Source organism: Nicotiana tabacum, chromosome 6 (assembly GCF_000715075.1).
Source record: "Nicotiana tabacum cultivar K326 chromosome 6, ASM71507v2, whole genome shotgun sequence".
Lineage (NCBI taxonomy): Eukaryota > Viridiplantae > Streptophyta > Magnoliopsida > Solanales > Solanaceae > Nicotiana > Nicotiana tabacum.
The window spans coordinates 216,110,926-216,134,216 of record NC_134085.1 but is presented as its reverse complement, the minus strand read 5'-3'; positions in this window follow the sequence as shown (position 1 = coordinate 216,134,216).

The following is a 23,291-nucleotide window of genomic DNA, read 5'->3' as shown; positions in this document are numbered from 1 at the left end:
TCTCTCCCAGACTTTCATGGTATGACTTAGTAATTTAATACCCCTATAGTTGTTACAGATCTGGATATCGCATTTGTTCTTATACAACGGGACCATTGTACTCCACCTCCACTCTTCGGGCATCCTATTAGTCTTGGATATAACATTAAGCAACTTAGTAAGCCATTCCAAGCCTGCTCTACCCACACACCTCCAAAGCTCAACCGGAATTTCATCTGGTCCGGTAGCTCTGCCCCTTCTCATCTTACGCATTGCCTCCATGACCTCATCGACCTCAATGTCCCGACAATCACTTAGTTCATGGGGGCTGTCGGCATTCCTCAATTCACCTAGTACAATATCCTGATCCCCTTCCTCATTTAGAAGTTTATGAAAGTAGGTCTGCCATCTCCTCTTAATCTGGTCATCCCCCAACAAAACTTTGTGGTCCTCATCCTTTATGCACCTCACTTGGTCCAAATCCCGAGCCATCCTCTCTCTCACCTTAGCGAGTCGGAGTAACTTCTTCTCCCCGCCTTTGTTCCCTAGTTCCTCATACAAACGAGCAAAAGCTGCCGTCTTTGCCTCCGTCACTGCCATCTTTGCCTCCTTCCTAGCTACCTTATATCTTGCAATGTTCGCTCTCTTCTCCTCCTCTCCAGTGCTCCCCACTAACCGCAGGTAAGCCACCTTCTTCGCTTCCACTTTACCTTGTACAACTGAATTCCACCACCAGTCTCCTTTGTGGCCACCGGTGCGGCCTGAAGATACCCCTAACACCTCTCTCGTCGCCTTCCTTATATAGTCTGCCATCGTCGACCACATAGTGTTTGCGTCCCCACTACTTCTCCAAGCTCCCATTGCCGACAACCTTCCTTCCAACTCCTGGGCTTTAACCTTAGTCAAGGCGCCCCACCTAATCCTCGGGCGGCCTCGTATTGACCTCTGTTTCCTTCTTATCATAATACTAACGTCCATCACCAAGAGCCTATATTGCGTTGTAAGGGTCTCACCTGGGATAACTTTGCAATCCTCGCACAACCTTCTCTCGCATCTCCTGAGGAGGAGATAGTCAATTTGAGTCTTCGCCACCGAACTTTGGTAAGTAACCAAATGCTCCTCTCGCTTCGGAAAACTCGAGTTTGCCTAGATCAAATGCCTTGGCAAAATCCAGCAGTGAGGTGCCCCCTCCGTTCCGTTCCTCGAAACCAAAGCCGTCATGCACCTCAGTATAACCACCTGCAGATGACCCAATATGACCATTGAAATCCCTTCCTATGAATAACCTCTCGGAAGGCGGAATACTACGAACAATGTCATCCAACCCTTCCTAAAAACGCCTTTTAATCTCCTCATCACAACCTACTTGCGGTGTGTACGCGCTAACGATGTTTAAAGTACACTCACTGTCACACCTCCTTTTTGCGCGCCCGGCCCCGAAGGGTTAATGCGCGAGGGGAGTTTTTCCACTTTAAGTGACAATATTCGAAATGGGATTATTTATTTAATTCAGAGTCGCCACTTGGGAAAGGTTTGGCTTTTGGTGTCCCAAGTCACCGGTTTATCTTGAATCCCAAATCGAGGAGATTTTCGACTTTTCCAAATGAAGTCTGCGAACCAGAAATTCTAAGTAAGGAATTCTGTTGACCCGAGGGAAGGTGTTAGGCACCCTCGAATCCCGTGGTTCTAGCACGGTCGCTTAAATTATTATAATGGCTAAATATCTGATTTAAATACATGTTGTGACTTATGTGCTTTTATTAAGTTTAAACCGCTTTTATTATTATCATTTATTTTTATAGAATTGCAACGTCGTGAAAATGCATCTCGAACCACGTCACAATCAATGCACCCGTAGTTGTTAACACATTTCGACTCCATTGAGATTTGAATTTGGGTCACATAAATGCGCACCCGAATTTAAGAATGTAATCTAATTAAGCCGCGCCTAAAGAGTCTAACGCGTTATTATTTTCTGAGAAGGCCGTGAGATTCATTAAACGGCCTAGCCCGAATTCTAAATATTATGATTAGTTGTTGAAGGCCCCGCAATTTGCATTTTCCTTTTTATTTGGCGAGGCTCATCTCATTAAAAAAAAATAAAACCTACAATGACTACATTTCTTATTGTTTTCGTTTCCAGAAATAGAAGAAGGAAAGATGTATGCTAATTGAAATATAAAAACCGGATTACTACCAATTTCTAATCACTTATAAAAATGAAAAGACGCCATACCTTACGAAATATTTTGTTTGAACAAAGAGGCTATATGGAGGTGGATGGAATGCAATACTTAATCCGAACATTTTCTCGAATCGAGCTTAACTAGACTTATTTAAGCTAGGTTAAGGAAATTGGATGCTAGGCATTGTTACTAATGGGGATTCGAACATGTACCTATATGTTGCCTAACGGTCTTGATAAATGGAAAGAAAATAACACAGAACATTATTGTGTAGGTGGAAATATTCTATCCTATACATGTCATTATTTGATGGGAAACCAGTCGAAAGTTCTATGCCAATTATCCACACCTTCTATATATTATGCCATTACATCTTGTACTTAGCAAACAACTAGAAACTAAGATGCAAAGAGCTAAACTTGATTAAGTATTGTCTAACTAATCTTTCACTACTGAATCACACTAATCAATTTATACAACAGAGATCAGTGTATCACAAGCAGTACAAAACAGACATCTGAATCTTCTTCAAGAACTCCTTTCATTTCATGCTTTTGAACTGTTACAGTTAACACCAAAGTGGGATTTGAAATGTGTACCTGGAAAAACACTGAATACTGAAATGCAAAGAAGAAGTGAAGTAGGAAAGTCAGCAGCAGCAGGAAACCAAATAGCAGCAGCAACAGCAGGTAACCAAATAGAAAGCAGAATCCCAGTGCAAGATGCAGCTGGAACCAATGAAAGATGACAGAGTGTGGCCAGTTCCCAGTAATATGAATCAAAATTTAGGCAAAAACAGATCTGGGGATGCACTGATGCTACACGCCACTAAAAAATCTCAAACAGAACTTAGAAGAAATGATATGGAATAGGGAAATCCGGCCAGATGAGAATCAAAACAAAGAGGAAAAGATGCAGTTCCTCTTTCCTGTGTTATCCTCCCTCTATCTATTTCTGTCTGTGTGTATATATTTGTATGTATTTCCACTCTCTCTTTCAAAAATTCCTCACAGTGTGTGTCTTTTCTCTTCTCAAATCTTCAGGGTTCTCTCACCTCTAATTCTGTATATTTCCCTTAGGCGTGTCCTCTTTTATAAGACTTCCTTACCCCTTTTAACAGCCTGTTTAGACTATCACCATACCCCTCCCATGTGCCTTCCTTTTTCAGTTCCACTTTAGCTAATTAAGTATTAAACCCCATCATTCCCCTGGCAGGCTTAAACTTTCCCATTTTATTAACTAAAAGCAAGCATGGGCAGTAGAATATATCTGACAGCATATGCTGTCAAACCATTTAAAAACTTAACAAAAACCTTTATGCAGGCCACAGGCTGGGCACAAGGCACATGAGGTGCACCAATGCACATATTGTGCAGGAGTGCACATGCCCTCCAATTCAGAATTTAAACCAAACATCCCTCTTACATTACTGATCCAATTCAAACAGCTATAAGTAAACAAAAACTGGTTCTTAATTGACTCAACAAATGCTTAGCAGAAGTAGATCGATTTGTTATTGTTCGGACAATTGAAACTAATTGACGACACATGTCGACTCGACTATATTAGCATTAACATACACAATCGTAACCAAAAATCAGACATTTAACAGTATCGACACATAATTCGAATTATACTGACTGAGCAAAGTGGTACTCGAGGAACCAATTGCTCAGTCAACATTTGAAGCTCATTATTGTACAACAAATACATATGTCTTATCAGAATAGGAGGGGGGGGGTTTTAGACGAACAACAGAGGTTCAGGCAAAGTGGTTGAAGCACAGTTGATAGAAGTCAAGGACAGAAAACGAACAGACCCTTACAACAATCAAACGAACCAAAACAACTAAGAAAAGAAAGAAACTCACCTTAAACCGCAAAAGATCAAAAACCTTAACTCGGACTTGGTCAGGCTTTTCTTAAGGCTGAACGGACTTTAAACGAAGTGTTTCTCAGATGAGAAACACTTTGATTAAAGTCCATTAGACCTTAATCTCTTCGGTTGAACCAGTGACGGAGGAACACAAAATTTTCAAAACTTAGATCTGGGATTCAGGCTTCCCTGATCAGATTCGGACCAAACCAAGTATGGTTTGGTCACGAGGGGGGTCTGGGGAGTGTCTGGTGTGAAGCTGGGGTTAAACTGTGTAGATCAAGTTTTGACTCGAATCTTCAAATGAAGATTCGAGAAGGTGGGGAGGGATTCGAACTACATGGTTAACAGATCCATGTTCAGGAAGGCAAGGGGATTCTAGGGTGTTAAGGGGAAGGTCACCGGCGTTCATACCGCCAGTTTTCATGGTGGGGGATACAGGGGCGGCTCTAGGGTTTGAAGGGGATGAGGTTGTGAAGACGAAGGCTGGGGTTCGGATAGGGGGGCAGGGTAGGATTATGGGCTTATATAGTTAGTGGGTGGACGGATCTTGACCGTTAGATCAATTTAGATCTACGGTCTGGATCTGATGGTTAAGTGGGACGGTGTCGTTTCAAGTGTTGAGGGTTTGGGTTCGGTCCGGGTGTAAACGGGTCGGGTTTGTTGGTGGGTTACGGGGAATTGATCTTGGCCGTTGATCACTCTGAGATCAACGGCCCAGATCAGGCACGATCTAAACGACGTCGTTTGGACACCCTGGGTACTAAGTGGTCTGGACCGGGCAGGCCTGGGTTTTGGGCATTGTTTGTTTGGGCCAATTTTATTGAATTGGCCCAATCCGGAAGAAGAAGGGGTCCTTTCTCTTTTTTTTTTTTTACTTCTTTTTCTTATTTATATTTTTTTTTTATTATAAAAATACAAAAATAAGTAAAATCAAATTAAAAATAAACACCTAGTACAATTATTTGCACACACATTAAAATAATTCAAAACAGGTAAAATTAAACAAAACAAAATCACGGACAAAGATGCTTGTTTATGCTTTTCTATTTAAACCGTGTTACGGTTCAGATTATGCATGACACGTACACATATTTTTTAAATTTTGTTTTAATAAAGTAAATAAATAAAAATGGGCCAAAGTCACAAATAAATCAACAAAGTGCCGCACAGAAATCCAAAAATTGTACAGCATGACCAATTTTATTCTTTTGGAGCGACTGTCGCGCAAAAACAAAAATCACGTGCTCACAGCTGCCCCTCTTTGTTCGGAAACACGAAGAGTTTTCGTGCAAAGATAAAGTGAGTGTATATGAGCGATTTTTGCCTATGGACCACTCCGTATGAAGCATTTTTTTTTTTGAAAGGTCTGACCGAATCTTGCTTCAAAGATTTCCTACATATCTTGGGCTAAATAGGAATCAGGTCAATGTAGTTCGAGAAGTTTTGGTAGCTGGGACTACCATGGGACTGCAATGCTTGCTGCTACTGCTGCTGCTGTTGTCACTGCTACGTCACTGACCGCCTTATTACAACCAAACAAAAATTGGAAACTTGAACTAACTACTTATATGCATGTCACCTGCTAGTTACAAGATTCCTATCTATGATTCTTTTACGACATGATCTTGGGTCTTAGCTGATTCTGCTTGTAGACTCCGATCTGAATCTTGATGCTTGCGAGTTGCGGCGACTTGTTTAACCTCTGGGATACTGAGTGAGACGCGATTGGCAGGGTTCAGGCCCTTAATTAAACGTTGGAGTCAACCCTCCTTGCATTTACTCCGATATCTCGGGACATCTTCTCCTCTTTTTTTTTTGTGATTCCGAACTGGGATTCATCTCGTGGGTCATTTCGATCCATGTGGCTCGAGGTCAGACCTGCGGGAAAAAACAAACAAACGAACGAAACTTTCTGCCCCAGTTTCACTAGGAAAATTTCGTTAATTATTCACCAGGAAGTTCATAAAATTGATGAAAGAGGATATGCATGCTCAGTTCAGGGTTGGAGCCCTAATACCGACTAGCTGGGGAAAGGATTAGTTCAGGGTTTAAAACCCTAATGCCGAACAAAGGAAGAATTCAGTTTAGGGTTTTAAAACCCTGATGCTGACTAAAAAGGAAAAAGTTCAGTTTAGGGTTTAAAACCCCAATGCTGACTAAAAGGAAAAGGTTCAATTTAGGGTTTAAAACCCCAATGCTGACTAAAAGGAAAAGGTTCAGTTTAGGGTTTAAAACCCTAATGCTGACTAAAAGGAAAATTCAGTTTAGGGTTTAAAACCCTAATGATGATTGCATGAAAAAGCTCAGTTTAGAGTTTAAAACTCTAATGCTGGCTGAAAGGAAAAGTTCAGTTTAGGGTTTAAAACCCTAATGTTGACTAAAAGGAAAATTCAGTTTAGGGTTTAAAACCCTAATGCTGATTGCATGAAAAAGCTCAGTTTAGAGTTTAAAACTCTAATGCTGGCTGAAAGGAAAAAGTTCAGTTTAGGGTTTAAAACCCTAATGCTGACTAAAAGGAAAATTCAGTTTAGGGTTTAAAACCCTAATGCTGATTGCATGGAAAAGCTCAATTTAGGGTTTAAAACCCTAATGTTGGCTGAAAGGAAAAAGTTCAGTTTAGGGTTTAAAACCCCAATGCTGACTAAAAGGAAAATTCAGTTTAGGGTTTAAAACCCTAATGCTGATTGCATGAAAAAGCTCAGTTTAGAGTTTAAAACTCTAATGCTGGCTGAAAGGAAAAGTTCAGTTTAGGGTTTAAAACCCTAATGCTGACTAAAAGGAAAATTTAGTTTAGGGTTTAAAACCCTAATGCTGATTGCATGAAAAAGCTCAGTTTAGAGTTTAAAACTCTAATGCTGGCTGAAAGGAAAAAGTTCAGTTTAGGGTTTAAAACCCTAATGCTGACTAAAAGGAAAATTCAGTTTAGGGTTTAAAACCCCAATGCTGACTAAAAGGAAAAGGTTCAATTTAGGGTTTAAAACCCCAATGCTGACTAAAAGGAAAAGGTTCAGTTTAGGGTTTAAAACCCTAATGCTGACTAAAAGGAAAATTCAGTTTAGGGTTTAAAACCCTAATGATGATTGCATGAAAAAGCTCAGTTTAGAGTTTAAAACTCTAATGCTGGCTGAAAGGAAAAGTTCAGTTTAGGGTTTAAAACCCTAATGTTGACTAAAAGGAAAATTCAGTTTAGGGTTTAAAACCCTAATGCTGATTGCATGAAAAAGCTCAGTTTAGAGTTTAAAACTCTAATGCTGGCTGAAAGGAAAAAGTTCAGTTTAGGGTTTAAAACCCTAATGCTGACTAAAAGGAAAATTCAGTTTAGGGTTTAAAACCCTAATGCTGATTGCATGGAAAAGCTCAATTTAGGGTTTAAAACCCTAATGCTGGCTGAAAGGAAAAAGTTCAGTTTAGGGTTTAAAACCCCAATGCTGACTAAAAGGAAAATTCAGTTTAGGGTTTAAAACCCTAATGCTGATTGCATGAAAAAGCTCAGTTTAGAGTTTAAAACTCTAATGCTGGCTGAAAGGAAAAGTTCAGTTTAGGGTTTAAAACCCTAATGCTGACTAAAAGGAAAATTTAGTTTAGGGTTTAAAACCCTAATGCTGATTGCATGAAAAAGCTCAGTTTAGAGTTTAAAACTCTAATGCTGGCTGAAAGGAAAAAGTTCAGTTTAGGGTTTAAAACCCTAATGCTGACTAAAAGGAAAATTCAATTTAGGGTTTAAAACCCTAATGCTGATTGCATGGAAAAGCTCAGTTTAGGGTTTAAAACCCTAATGCTGGCTGAAAGGAAAAAGTTCAGTTTAGGGTTTAAAACCCCAATGCTGACTAAAAGGAAAATTCAGTTTAGGGTTTAAAACCCTAATGCTGATTGCATGAAAAAGCTCAGTTTAGAGTTTAAAACTCTAATGCTGGCTGAAAGGAAAAAGTTCAGTTTAGGGTTTAAAACCCTAATGCTGACTAAAAGGAAAATTCAATTTAGGGTTTAAAACCCTAATGCTGATTGCATGGAAAAGCTCAGTTTAGGGTTTAAAACCCTAATGCTGGCTGAAAGGAAAAAGTTCAGTTTAGGGTTTAAAACCCCAATGCTGACTAAAAGGAAAAGGTTCAATTTAGGGTTTAAAACCCCAATGCTGACTAAAAGGAAAAGGTTCAGTTTAGGGTTTAAAACCCTAATGCTGACTAAAAGGAAAATTCAGTTTAGGGTTTAAAACCCTAATGATGATTGCATGAAAAAGCTCAGTTTAGAGTTTAAAACTCTAATGCTGGCTGAAAGGAAAAGTTCAGTTTAGGGTTTAAAACCCTAATGTTGACTAAAAGGAAAATTCAGTTTAGGGTTTAAAACCCTAATGCTGATTGCATGAAAAAGCTCAGTTTAGAGTTTAAAACTCTAATGCTGGCTGAAAGGAAAAAGTTCAGTTTAGGGTTTAAAACCCTAATGCTGACTAAAAGGAAAATTCAGTTTAGGGTTTAAAACCCTAATGCTGATTGCATGGAAAAGCTCAATTTAGGGTTTAAAACCCTAATGCTGGCTGAAAGGAAAAAGTTCAGTTTAGGGTTTAAAACCCCAATGCTGACTAAAAGGAAAATTCAGTTTAGGGTTTAAAACCCTAATGCTGATTGCATGAAAAAGCTCAGTTTAGAGTTTAAAACTCTAATGCTGGCTGAAAGGAAAAGTTCAGTTTAGGGTTTAAAACCCTAATGCTGACTAAAAGGAAAATTTAGTTTAGGGTTTAAAACCCTAATGCTGATTGCATGAAAAAGCTCAGTTTAGAGTTTAAAACTCTAATGCTGGCTGAAAGGAAAAAGTTCAGTTTAGGGTTTAAAACCCTAATGCTGACTAAAAGGAAAATTCAATTTAGGGTTTAAAACCCTAATGCTGATTGCATGGAAAAGCTCAGTTTAGGGTTTAAAACCCTAATGCTGGCTGAAAGGAAAAAGTTCAGTTTAGGGTTTAAAACCCCAATGCTGACTAAAAGGAAAATTCAGTTTAGGGTTTAAAACCCTAATGCTGATTGCATGAAAAAGCTCAGTTTAGAGTTTAAAACTCTAATGCTGGCTGAAAGGAAAAAGTTCAGTTTAGGGTTTAAAACCCTAATGCTGACTAAAAGGAAAATTCAATTTAGGGTTTAAAACCCTAATGCTGATTGCATGGAAAAGCTCAGTTTAGGGTTTAAAACCCTAATGCTGGCTGAAAGGAAAAAGTTCAGTTTAGGGTTTAAAACCCCAATGCTGACTAAAAGGAAAATTCAGTTTATGGTTTAAAACCCTAATGCTGATTGCATGAAAAAGCTCAGTTTAGAGTTTAAAACTCTAATGTTGGCTGAAAGGAAAAGTTCAGTTCAGGGTTTAAAACCCTAATGCTGACTAAAAGGAAAATTCAGTTTAGGGTTTAAAACCCTAATGCTGATTGCATGAAAAAGCTCAGTTTAGAGTTTAAAACTCTAATGTTGGCTGAAAGGAAAAAGTTCAGTTTAGGGTTTAAAACCCTAATGCTGACTAAAAGGAAAATTCAGTTTAGGGTTTTAAAACCCTAATGCTGATTGCATGGAAAAGCTCAGTTTAGGGTTTAAAACCCTAATGCTGGCTGAAAGGAAAAAGTTCAGTTTAGGGTTTAAAACCCTAATGCTGACTAAAAGGAAAATTCAGTTTAGGGTTTAAAACCCTAATGCTGATTGCATGAAAAAGCTCAGTTTAGAGTTTAAAACTCTAATGCTTGCTGAAAGGAAAAAGTTCAGTTTAGGGTTTAAAACCCTAATGCTGACTAAAAGGAAAATTCAGTTTAGGGTTTAAAACCCTAATGCTGATTGCATGGAAAAGCTCAGTTTAGGGTTTAAAACCCTAATGCTGGCTGAAAGGAAAAAGTTCAGTTTAGGGTTTAAAACCCCAATGCTGACTAAAAGGAAAATTCAGTTTAGGGTTTAAAACCCTAATGCTGATTGCATGAAAAAGCTCAGTTTAGAGTTTAAAACTCTAATGCTGGCTGAAAGGAAAAGTTCAGTTTAGGGTTTAAAACCCTAATGCTGACTAAAAGGAAAATTCAATTTAGGGTTTAAAACCCTAATGCTGATTGCATGAAAAAGCTCAGTTTAGAGTTTAAAACTCTAATGCTGGCTGAAAGGAAAAAGTTCAGTTTAGGGTTTAAAACCCTAATGCTGACTAAAAGGAAAATTCAGTTTAGTGTTTTAAAACCCTAATGCTGATTGCATGGAAAAGCTCAGTTTAGGGTTTAAAACCCTAATGCTGGCTGAAAGGAAAAAGTTCAGTTTAGGGTTTAAAACCCTAATGCTGACTAAAAGGAAAATTCAGTTTAGGGTTTAAAACCCTAATGCTGATTGCATGAAAAAGCTCAGTTTAGAGTTTAAAACTCTAATGCTGGCTGAAAGGAAAAAGTTCAGTTTAGGGTTTAAAACCCTAATGCTGACTAAAAGGAAAATTCAGTTTAGGGTTTAAAACCCTAATGCTGATTGGCTGGGGATAAAGCTCGAGAATACTACACGATCTATTTTTCTCTGTTTTCTTGTTTTAATAGAAGATAAGAGGGAGTTTCGTGGAAGCTTACCTTTCGAGTGAATTCATCATTGCCGAAGTACTTCCTGTACCCGTGTACCTTCTTCTTTGGGCGACACCTGCTTCTTGCACGGTTGTCTTGGATTAGACCTGTTTCAACCTTTCAAACAAAGAATCGTTTGTTAGTTCGGAAATGACGGTCGGTTTGGTGACCTTGATCGTTCCCAGTTGCTTTCTTGCGTCTTTATTTCTGTTGTGAAGTTCCGCCATTGATTTGATTCGAATGGCGAAACCCTTCTAGGCTGTTCAGGCTTGTATTTCTAGATTCCGCGATGATTTGCCTCGTAAGGCCCTTTTTTTCTTTTGTCCCGTTTTGATTGAAGGTTCTCAACGGGGATTTTATTGGAGGTGTTCTGTGGAGATTTGTACAAAAGGAAGCTCTGTGGGGGGAATATTTACAAAGGGACTCGCTGGGGACGTGCTGGGGATTTGTTTCAAAGCGGGCTTTCTAGGGTTCGTTGGAGTAAGCTTGTTGGGGAATGTTTACAAAAGGACTCGCTGGGGATGTGTTGGGGATTTTTTTTTTTTTTTATTGGGGGAGACCCTGCGGGAGATTGTTCAAAAGGGGAGATTCTGTGGGGATTTGTACAGAGGGAGACTCTGTGGGGGTTTGTCCAAAGGCGGACTTGCTGGGGAAGATTTCAAGATTTCTCTCTTTCCTCTTTACTCTGAAACGCCATCAAACGTCATGATTCATCATGCTTGGGCAATCATACCAACGAGATGAGGCGCTTTCCTTCATGAGACGGGATTCCGTGCTAACAAACCATGCCACCTGTCCTTTCCGGTGTGTCCTGAACTTGGGGTTAAAATGCAAAAAGGGATTCGAAAAGAAACAAAGAAAGGGGAAAACAAATCAGAAAAGGAATACCCTTTTCGGGACGAGAAAGACTTATCTGAGGAAGATAACGCTGGCTTTAAATGACATGACATGCTCTTTGGACTGGACGTCCGACCTTCCATGAACTTGCGTTTTCCTGAACCAGTACAGATCTGTGATTCCAAAATCGGTGGAACTTTTGCCGAGACCTTCTTGGGGTAGAGTCATTCTTTTTCGGCCAACAGCGCCCTTTGCGGGTTTTCGCTGGCTGACCTCTCTCATTTCTCTTCCTGTCACCGCTTGATAGCACTCTTTGCGAGTTTCTACTAATCAAGCTCTCTCATTTTGGTTTCTCTACTCCCGTCGCCTCGTGGTGCCCGAAGGTTTTCACCGCCGAGACTCTCTCATTTTATCTCTCTCAATTCAGAGTGTGATGGTCTTCATTTGTGACGCTTATTGATTCCCCACCATATTTGGTGATTGATTTGAAAGCTTGTGCTTGGTAAAGAGAGGTAGTGATACTAACTTCTCAACTGCTCGACGTGCCCCGATTTTCAATTTCAGGGTGAATGGGATTTTATTGTTGGTGTGACTGAACCTCAGGGAGAGGCTGCCTACGTATCCTTTCGGAATCAAGTCAAACGTAGTTCAGGCCTCAATCAATGTTTTGTTTTGTTTTCTCTTTTTTTTTTTGTTTTGTAAGCGGCTCAAAAGTTGGTAGAGAGAATTGGGTAGTGTTTGGGGAGTAGTGGGGAATAAACACCTTCGCCATTTTCAAACGTGTCAGGACCACTGGAGTATGATTTAGACGTAATACCTCTTGACTGCTCTGCATTTACTGCTGTGTCGGGGTCATTTCCTTCGATATCACCTAAATACAATGCTCCTCTTGGAAATATTTTCCTTACGATGTATGGGCCTTTCCAATTTGGGGCAAACTTTCCTTTTGCTTCTTCATGATGCGGCAGAATACGTCTCAGTACCAATTGTCCTACTTCGAAATTCCGGGGTCGGACTTTCTTGTTGTAAGCACGGGCCATCCTTCGTTGGTATAACTATCCGTGACAAACTGCAGCCATCCGCTTTTCATCAATCAACGTCAATTTCTCTAACCGAGTCTTAACCCACTCGCTGTCCTTGATTTCTGCTTCGACAATGATTCGAAGTGAAGGAATCTCTACCTCTGCCGGTATTACGGCCTCGGTCCCATAAACCAGAAGATAAGGAGTTGCTCCTACTGACGTGCGTACCGTAGTGCGGTACCCCAATAATGCAAAAGGTAACTGCTCATGCCACTGTCGGGAACTTTGGATCGTTTTCCTCAGAATCTTCTTGATGTTTTTGTTTGCCGCTTCCACGGCACCATTGGCTTTTGGCCGATAAGGAGTGGAATTCCTGTGTGTTATCTTGAATTGCTTGCACACATCTCCCATCAAGTGACTGTTCAAGTTTGCTGCGTTATCTGTAATGATAGTCGCAGGAATACCGAAGCGACAGATAAGATTTGAGTGTACAAAATCCACCACAGCTTTCTTGGTGACCGACTTGAGAGTGATAGCTTCTACCCATTTTGTGAAGTAATCGATGGCTACCAGTATAAACCTGTGTCCATTCGAAGCCTTTGGTTCAATCGGTCCAATGACGTCCATGCCCCAAGCGACAAATGGCCAAGGGGCGGACATGGGATGCAGTTCCGTGGGAGGTGCATGAATCAAATCACCGTGCACCTGACACTGATGACACTTCCGGACAAAGCTAAAGCAATCCTTTTCCATGGTCATCCAATAATAACCTCCTCGAAGGATTTTCTTCGCTAAGACATACCCGTTCATGTGAGGTCCGCACACACCTGCGTGTACTTCGTGCATGATCTTTCTCGATTCCTCGATATCGACACATCTTAGGAGATTGAGGTCCGGGGTCCTCTTATATAACAATTCACCGCTTAGAAAGAAACCACTTGCATGTCGCCTAATGGTCCTCTTCTGATCTCCAGTAGCATGCTCTGGGTATTCTTGCGTCTTCAGGAATTTCCTGATGTCATGGTACCAAGGCTGCGTACTTGATCCTGCCTCGATTACACTGCAGTAACCGTGTCTTTCCTTGATTTGGATTTCCAAAGGATCGACGTGGGCGTTGCCCGGGTAGGGCAGCATTGAAGCCAAAGTAGCAAGTGCATCTGCCAGTTCATTGTGACACCTCGGAATGTACCTGAATTCTATTGATGTAAAGCGCTTGCTGAGGTCCTCCACATGTTGTCGGTACGGGATAAGTTTGACATCCCGAGTTTCCCATTTGCCTTGAGCCTGCCGGATGATCAGGTCAGAATCTCCCATAATCAGCAAGTCTTCGACATCCTGATCGATTGCCATATGCATGCCCATAATGCAGGCTTCATACTCGGCTGTATTGTTTGTGCAAAAGAAACGCAGTCTAGCTGTGGCGGGATAATGCTGACCGGAAGGCGAGATCAAAATTGCTCCAATCCCTACACCCTTGGCGTTCATGGCTCCGTCAAAGAACATCTTCCAAACATGAGCTTCTTCCGAGATCACTTCTATGGTGTTTACCTCTTCATCTGGAAAGTAGGTATCCAATGGCTGGTATTCCTCATCGACCGGATTTTCGGCCAAATGATCAGCTAACGCCTGGGCTTTCATGGCCGTGCGAGTGACATAAACTATGTCGAATTCCGTAAGCAAGATTTGCCATTTAGCCAGTCTCCCAGTAGGCATTGGTTTCTGAAATATATACTTCAAAGGATCCAACCTGCTTATGAGGAATGTAGTGTGGGCTTGGAGATAATGTCTCAGCTTTTGAGCAACCCATGTGAGAGCGCAGCATGTCCTTTCCAGCAGAGTGTATTTGGCCTCGTAGCCGGTGAATTTCTTGCTCAAGTAGTAAATTGCTTGCTCCTTCTTTCCGGTTACGTCATGTTTCCCGAGGACGCAGCCGAAAGAATTCTCTAAGACTGTCAGATACAAGAAAAGTGGCCTTCCTGGTTCCGGAGGGACCAAGACCGGGGGATTCGAAAGGTATTCTTTGACTTTATCAAAGGCTTCTTGACACTCAACTGTCCATTTGATCGCCGCATCTTTCCTTAAAAGCTTGAATATGGGCTCACACGTGCTTGTCAGCTGGGCAATGAACCGACTGATGTAATTCAACCTGCCTAACAGACTCATCACGTCTTTCTTTGTTCTCGGGGGAGGCAGATCTCTGATGGATTTTATCTTAGTTGGATCTAGCTCAATTCCTCTCCTGCTTACGATGAAACCCAAAAGTTTGCCCAACGGAACTCCGAAAGCGCATTTGGCGGGATTTAGCTTCAGGTCATACTTCCTTAGCCTCTCGAAGAATTTCCTCAAGTCTTGGATGTGATTATCCTGCGTCCTGGACTTGACGATCACATCGTCCACGTACACCTCTATTTCCTGATGCATCATGTCATGGAAAATGGCAGTCATGGCCCTCATGTAAGTAGCCCCCGCATTCTTCAAACCAAATGGCATGACCCGGTAACAGTAGGTGCCCCAAGGCGTGGTGAAGGCAGTTTTCTTGGCGTCCTCTTCATCCATCAGTACCTGATGATACCCAGCATAACAATCTACGAAAGACTATATCTCGTGTTTGGCACAATTGTCAACGAGGATGTGGATGTTGGGCAGCGGGAAGTTATCTTTGGGACTCGCTCTGTTCAGATCTCGGTAATCTACACATACCCGAGTTTTCCCGTCCTTTTTTGGTACTGGAACCACATTCGCCAACCATGTTGTATATTGGACTACCAGGATCACTCCTGTTTTCAATTGCTTGGTGATCTCCTCCTTAATCTTGTCACTGACCTCGGTTTTGAACTTTCGTTGCTTTTGTTGAACTGGAGGACAATCAGGATGAATAGGCAATTTGTGAACCACTAGATCGACACCTAGTTCCGGCATGTCATCATATGACCAAGCAAACACGTCTTTGAATTCAAAAAGAAGTTGAATTATCGCCTCTCGCGTTTTCTTGTCCGTGTGAATGCTTATCTTGGTCTCCCGGATTTCTTCCGGGGTTCCTAAATTTACCGGTTCAGTGTCATTCAGATTTGGCTTAGGTTTATTCTCGAAATATTCCAACTCTCGGTTTATCTCCCTAAAAGCCTCTTCCGCATCATATTCTGGTTCTGGGTTCATTAATTCGCAGTTAAATAACTCATTGTGATCTGGGCGTGAAGTCCGCAAGCATGTCATATTTAAAGCCGCATTATTAGGACTGAAAAGAAAGATAAAAGGAAAAAAGTAATAAAAATCATAACAGAAGAAAGAATAGGAAAGCAATGATGATTTTTATTTTTTATATTTTCTTTGGAAAGTTGGAAGACAACAATGTTTACAACCAGGAATTCAAAGCAACAATTGAAAAGAAGAAAACGTTCAAGTTATGTCCTGGAGATAACTTGTGACACAGGAAAGGTGGCAGGACAGGTCTACCCGGACTTCCGTCTAGTCGGGAATGGCGTGGCCTCCCAGTTTTGAAGTTGGGCGCTCGGCCCCATGTACAGCATCTCAGCAGTGCTTGTGCCTTCACCTGGTTGAACCATGTGGACCTCGTAGAGCATCTCTCTCATTGCCCCACATATCTCCTCGATTTCCTCAGCTGTGAAGACTTCATCATCTTCTTCTTCAATGTACCTCGGCCTGATGAAAGTTGCGTATAAATCCGGCAGTGGTTGAGGTAACTTCCAACCCTCATTTCTCCTTTTCTTTGCCCATTCTTCGTCTGCTGGAGTAGGTTTGAAACCTATTCCAAAAGGTTTCTTAACGACTGGCAAAGTAATGGGTTCTGTTATTCCCTGAAGGGTTCGTCCAAGTCCCTTCCCTGGCCTAAATCCGTGCCGGATCATCTCTTTGGCCACCATAAACAAGGCGTTAGACAAGAAAGGCTGGGGGCAGGGTATTCCCTCTTCGTGCTGCTCTGCCAGTACAATCTCGTAAGCTTGATAGACCGTATGTTCACTTCCTTCTCTCGGTTCAAGGTACGGGATGGATGGGTCCCGATAAATGGCATGCTCATCTTCCCCGTGGACCACGATCTCTCGGTCTTCATACTCGAATTTTACCATCTGGTGAAGAGTGGGCTCCTGCCGTATAGATCCAAGGTCTGCCAAGGAGAAAATTGTAGGATGTGTCCATGTCGATCACCTGGAAGGTTACTCGAAATTCGACTGGTCCTATGACCAACAACAAGTCTATTTCTCCCATGGTATCTCTCTTGATGCCGTCGAAAGCTCTTACGCAGACATTGTTGGGTCGGATTCTTCCGGTCCCAATTTCCATTCTTTGTAGCGTGGAGAGCGGGCAAATGTCAACGCCTGAGCCTCCATCCAACATTACCCGCTTGACATAATAGTCTTCGCATTTAACTGTTAGATGCAAAGCCTTGTTGTGTGCTGCTCCTTCCGGGGGTAAATCATTCTTGCTGAAAGAGATTTGGTTGACGGCGAAGAATCTTTCTGTCATCCGCTCTAGTTGCTCCACCGAGGTTTCAACTGGTACATATGCTTCATTCAGGGTTTTCAACAGGATCTTTTGATGCTCGGTTGACTTCATCAATAATGACAGCATGGATACTTGCTCAGGGTACTTGCGCAGCTGATCTATCACTTCGTAATCCGGCATTTTCATTTGTTGGAAGAACATTTCCGCTTCTTCGACACTCACGGGCTTCTTTGAAGGGAAGCGCCTTTGCGTGGCGTTGTTTAATTCTTGGGTATTTGAATACCTTCTAACGAAAGTATTTTCTGGAAGTTCTCCCATGACCTCTTTACCTTTGTACATTACCAAAGTCTTTTGATAATTCCACGGCACTGTGGACGGGTTGGTCATTGGCTTTTGTGGCACGCGTCCGATAACCACTGGCTCATTCAGCTGAGGTGGTTGAATCGTCCCCCGGACCACATGGGCCCCTTTTGGCACGTACATAGGTTTTGTCTTTTTGATCCCGAAGTTCTACGCCTTCTCAGCTCGACCTCGCGGTATGTAAAGAACTTCATTTTTTACAGGTACCACTTTCTTTTCTACCTTCTTTTCAGGCTTGTTCTTTATATCCTTGACCTCTTCCCCCTTTTCTGGTTTCTGGTCTATTTCAGGTCTCTTCCCCGTGTCGACAATGGCAATTATGGCTTTCAGAGCAGGGTCGAACTCTTTGTCTTCACAAATCATTCCAATCAGCGGCCCATTATTGTGAGCGGGCAATGGATTTTTAGTCACATTTGGGATCTCTTCGTCCCTTAGCACTATTTTCCCCTGCTCTATCAAATTTTCGACCGCTCTTTTCAATGACCAGCAGTCGTTTGTATCATGTCCCTCGGCCCCTGAATGATAGGTGCATCTGACTCCGGCTTTGTAAGAAGGCGATGTTGGGTTTTGCCTTGTTTGGGGAATTGGTTGCAAGAAACCCAACTGGACTAGCTTAGGGAACAAAGTAGAGTATTGTTCACCGATGGGCGTGAAAGTCCATCGTCGAGGTGGCTCCTGGGGGCGGTAGTTATTCTGCGGGGGTTGCGGGTTATAGTGGTTGCGGTAAGGAGGCTGATTTCTGGGAGGTGGAGCTGGGCCTCGGTTGGCTTGTTGCGGTGGATGATTATAAGGTTGGGCATTCATGACCATATAAGGTTGATGAGCATATGCCAAATTTGAGTGGGGGTAGTAATGTTGTGGGGCTCTTTCCGGAAAATGGGGCCTAGGATGACGATACTCCCTTGCTTCCGAGGCCGCCATAGTCGTTTCTTCCTTCTTCTTCCCCCTTGTCGTTCCTCCGGTCCCGCTTTGGACGGCCTGGGAGGTCGCCCTTATGGCTGCCTGACTCAGAATCCTACCTGTTTTCAAGCCATTTTCCACCATCTCTCCAATCTTGATCACTTCCGCGAATGGCTTACCCATGGCTGACATCATGTTTTGGAAATAGTCAGACTCTTGAGCCTGGAGAAAGGTAGTGACCATTTCCACTTCATCCATGGGAGGCTTCACTCTCGACGCCTGTTCACGCCACTTAATAGAATACTCTCTAAAGCTTTCCGAAGGCTTCTTCTTCAAATTCGACAGAGAGTTTCGGTCTGGCGCAATGTCAATGTTATACTTGGAATTGTTTTACAAAATCTCTGCCGAGATCATCCCATATATGCCATCGGGACATTTCCTGATCCATATACCATTCCGAAGCTATCCCTACTAGACTTTCCCCAAAGTATGCCATTAGCAGTTCTTCTTTTCCGCCGGCTCCCCGCAATTGGTTGCAGTATTTCTTAAGATGTGCAATGGGGTCACCGTGCCCATCGTATTTCTCAAACTTGGGGGTCTTGAAACCCGTTAGCAGGTGCACGTGAGGAAACATGCACAGGTCGGCGTAAGAGACGCTCTTTTGTCCGCTCAATCCTTGCATATTCTTCAGACTTTGTTCAAGGCTTCTCATCCTTTTGGCAATCTCATTTTGTTCTACAACTCTGGGGTTCTAATCCTGCCCTGGTGCGAGCTCGCACTGAGGTGGTAGAGGATTAGTACTGGTAGCGAACCTAGTTGGTTCCATTGAGAACGATGGTGCTTGGAATGTAAAAGAGGATGAGTCAAAGCTTGGCTTGTACGTGGTAGGTTGTGCCGTAACTGGGCAAGGCGATGCAGTAAAGATGTTCATGCTTGCATCAGTGGCCGACATTCGGGGATGAGGTTCAGAAGGCGATCCAACGGAGAAGGCTGAGGTGGTTGGGTACCCGAATGGGGTAGCAGGATAATTTATGGGGACATTAGAAGTCCCACTTGACTTGGAGAGTAACTCAGGGAATCCGGGGACGACACTTGGCGGCTCTTTCCCATTATTCCATTCGTCCAGCATTTCCAGCATGCGGAGCCGTAGGATTCTATTTTCCTCCGCAGTTGCGGATTCAGGTGTGAGGACGGCTGAGATTGAGCTCTCCTCAGAAACAGGGATCGTTTGCAATGGAATTTCTGAAGACATTTCCACACTTCCTTTTGACCTGGTGAAGTAAGTGTGAGTACTGCTTCTGGCCCTAACAACAGGTGGTTGAACGCTTCTCCTTGACCTCGTGAAATATGAGTGTGAGGCCAGACTTTCACCAAACCAACCGTCTTTTCAAAAACCCTGGAAAAATGCTCAATGACAAACGCACGGTTAATTTGTAGCAAATAACAGATAGTTAATCTCACGTTGGGCATGATGCACCTATACAGCTAAGTGGATTACTATATGTTTGCTACGAGAGCATGCGTCATTCCGGCATTCTTATTAGTTTCTTCCCCTTTTTTTCTTTCTTTTCTTTTCTTTTTCTCTTTTGTTTTTCCTTTATTTATTTTATTTATTTTGTAGTAAAAGAAATGCGACCGGATCCGATGAGGATTGCCTACGTATCACGATGCCTACGTGAATCAGATCATTACGTAGTTCGAAAAACACAAATGAGCGTGAAAGAAACAAACTCTTTATTATTGAAGCAGTCTATTACAAACTACATTCTGCAAAAATCAAACTTTGAAAAATAAACCTAGACTCAAAAATAGACTAAAAATCACCCTGATGGAAAAACAAACAGAAGACGCTAAGATACAGGCTTGACTTATGAGTGCATTATGGTTTTGAAAATTGGTGTCCGCGGGGCATCGTTCGGCCTCGCCGCGGTCCTAGGCGTGAGATCCCTCTCAACTTGCTCCAGCTCGTGCATAGTCTGCTTGACATAAACCATTACTGCCGAGGGGAAGGTAACACTGGACATGTTCTCACATCGCAGACATCGTCTGGTGATGGCATGGGCAATGGCTTTGATCCTATCTCTGGTTTGCTTCTTTTCTATGAGTAGGCGTTTTATCTGATCGCTGCATATCTCGAATACTTGAATATCCTGTATATGCTGATTCTCCAATCGTCGTACTTCCAACTTCATCTGGGCTATTGAGTCATACCAGTATCTGCTCTCAATTTGGAAATCCTTGGCCTGACTAGCTGCTTTGATCTCAAGTGCTGCCATCTCTCTCTTTATCTTAGCAACAGTCTTCTCGTGGTCGCCTTCCAATTGATTCAGGTATCTGCGATGCTTATCTGTTCTTGTATCCCACTGTGCTTTGAGCTCTGCTATGACGTTTTCAGATTTCTCCAAACCATCTTGCCACTCTCTGATCTCGCTTTTTAGCCTTTTTGTCAGGTGCTCGTCTGATCGACGCCTTGGCTGTTTATCTGCATCCAACCTTATCTGTTTGATCTGGGCTCTGAGCTTTTCATTTTCTTGAATCAACCTATTCCGCTCTCCCAGATCGGTAGCAACTTGCACGTTGTGTTCATATTTCAAGTTTTCCACTTGTTGCTTTAACCTGCTGATTTCGGCGCAATAGCCTCTTTCTTTTGCTAACCAATCCCACTGCTTTTGTGATGATTCGGTAAAATTCCGGATGTGGGGTCTCTTAGCTGGCCTTTCATGCTCGAGTTCCCTTCTGTACCATGCAAGGTAACATGGCGCCGTTTCTCCTTTGGCTCGATCCCGCACGCAAGTATCTGATTTCAAATATTGACCCTCATTCCAGATTTGGCGAATCTTTGCTTCTGGGAACTGTCCGTTAGGACTTATCTCAACTGCTTGAGTGCTTAGATCTTCCTCATGAGGTACTGTCTGGCATCTTCCGAACTGTCTTAAAACTCGGCAGGGTGCGTAAGGTTGAATGCTCTTAAGCCCCATCAGTAAGAAATGAATTTTAGCTGAAGACATATATAGGATCTCATTAACAGGCAACCATCCCAACGTCCATTGTATTTGGCTGGCGGTAAGAGCTTGAAAGAACGAGGTCCATGCCAGGACTCCTTTGGGCAAACTGATCTCTTTGGTTCTCGTGTAAGATTCTTCTATGCGGGTCTTTTCCGGGGAACCATGGCTCAAAATCTCGGAATGATGGCAGAGGTGCTCGGTCATCCATATCTGTAGGAGCAAGTTACAACCTTCGAAGAAATTTCCCCCAGCTTTACAAGCTGTGAGAGCTCGAAAGATGTCGGATACCACCATAGGCGCGAGAGTATTGTCACTTTGCGTGAGTAAAGTGCTGACGACCCCAGATATCTTCAAATCAATGTTTCCATCTTTCCTTGGAAATACCAGAAGGCCCAGGAACATCATCATGAATGCTACCCGTCTGTGCTCGTCCCACTTCTGACGAACTCCTTTGCTGCACAGTTTGTTGATTGGATTATTGAATCCCCCTCATGACCGTACCTATCATATATGAAGCATGGAGTACAGAATCCGGCTGCTAGATCCGGGTTGTGGACTGTTCTAGGTATTTTCAATGAATCTAGGAACCGATGTACCGTGACGACTCTTGGGGCGACCAAGTATTTTTCCCTCAAGGGAAGCTCAGTATTCCCGATGTATCCGGCCATTTCTTCCAAAGTCGGGGTGAGTTCAAAATCAGAGAAATGGAAAACATTGTGCGCCGGGTCCCAATAGGTAATCAAAGCTCTTATGATATCTCCCCGGGGCTGGACTTCCAACAGACCCACAAGACCTTTCAGATATTTCTTAACCTCATTTTGTCCTTCAACACCTAGATCATTCCACCATAGCCGTAACTTGACAGGGATTTTGGTCATTATTGAAAAATGTTCATTTTGCATCGTGCTCATCCTGCACATTTATTAAGGTGATTTTAACAAAACGACTTGACTCAAAATATTTTAAACAGAGGGGATCAAGTTTTGAACACGTCCTTTAAACACTTCGGGGATGAAGAGTTTAAGGCTGTGCGGGTCAACTGGACAAAAATGCTAAACAAGACCCAAAAGGTGGCTGTTTATGCAAAGTCAGCCTTCCGGCGTCCCTTTCGGGAACGTTTGGCTATTTATGACAAAACAGCGTCACCTGATTTATTTATGACTCTTTTAAAATTTGACACATTTTTTTTTATTTATTTATTGATTTTGGCTGTTTTAGCAAAAATGGGGGTTGAACCCGACGAGGGTTGCCTACGTATCTCACATCCGGTGAGAATCAAACCGGCGTAGTTCGGGCTATCGTAAAATAGGAAAAAAATGAATAAACCTAGAAATCAGGAATGCGTATTTTTTACATTTTTTTTTTGAAAAGAGATAAAGATTAAAGAAACTATTTATTTTTTATATTATTTTTTTTAGGAAAAATTTGGACTATTAGTCTGGATTCATAAAAGGGGTACTACGAAAGAAACAACACATTTTTTTGAATTATGAATTTTCGATTTTTTTTTTTTACTTTTAAAATAAATACCTTTTCTTTTTTATTTTTTGATTTTGAAAGTGATAAAAGAAAATTTTTATATTTTTTTTTAATAACTCTCAATAAACAAGACAGTTTTTTTTTAGAAAAACTCCGGCGAGGTTTTGACACTACTTGGACATTGGTTTTATTTTCCAAAAATAAGTAATTATCTCCCCTACGCTGCTATTTTCCCCTTTTTTTTTAGGAACCGGTCGACATGCGGAACCGAAGCAAATAAATGCACAACACAGATAGGAATGCAGCATGATGGTCTTTTCCATTTCAGGTTGCCTGTCCTAGACGGACCCAACCCCTGTGTTGAGTCCCCTAAGTCAAATGCAATATGATGCAAATAAGTGTTCCTACTAGGGATCCGGCATGAAGTTTCGTTATACTAGGTTTAAACCCTGGTATTTGTTCTAGACTGTGTACCCGAGCGGACAACTCGAGTCGAGGAGGGGGCTACGTACCGGGGACCCGCGAGATCGTCCGGCTTTGTAACTTGTCCGACCTCTTTCTTATTTCAGGTATTGACACTAACAGAATAGGGAGTCTCGACCAGCGAGCTTCTCCCCAGAGGTAAGAAGAGA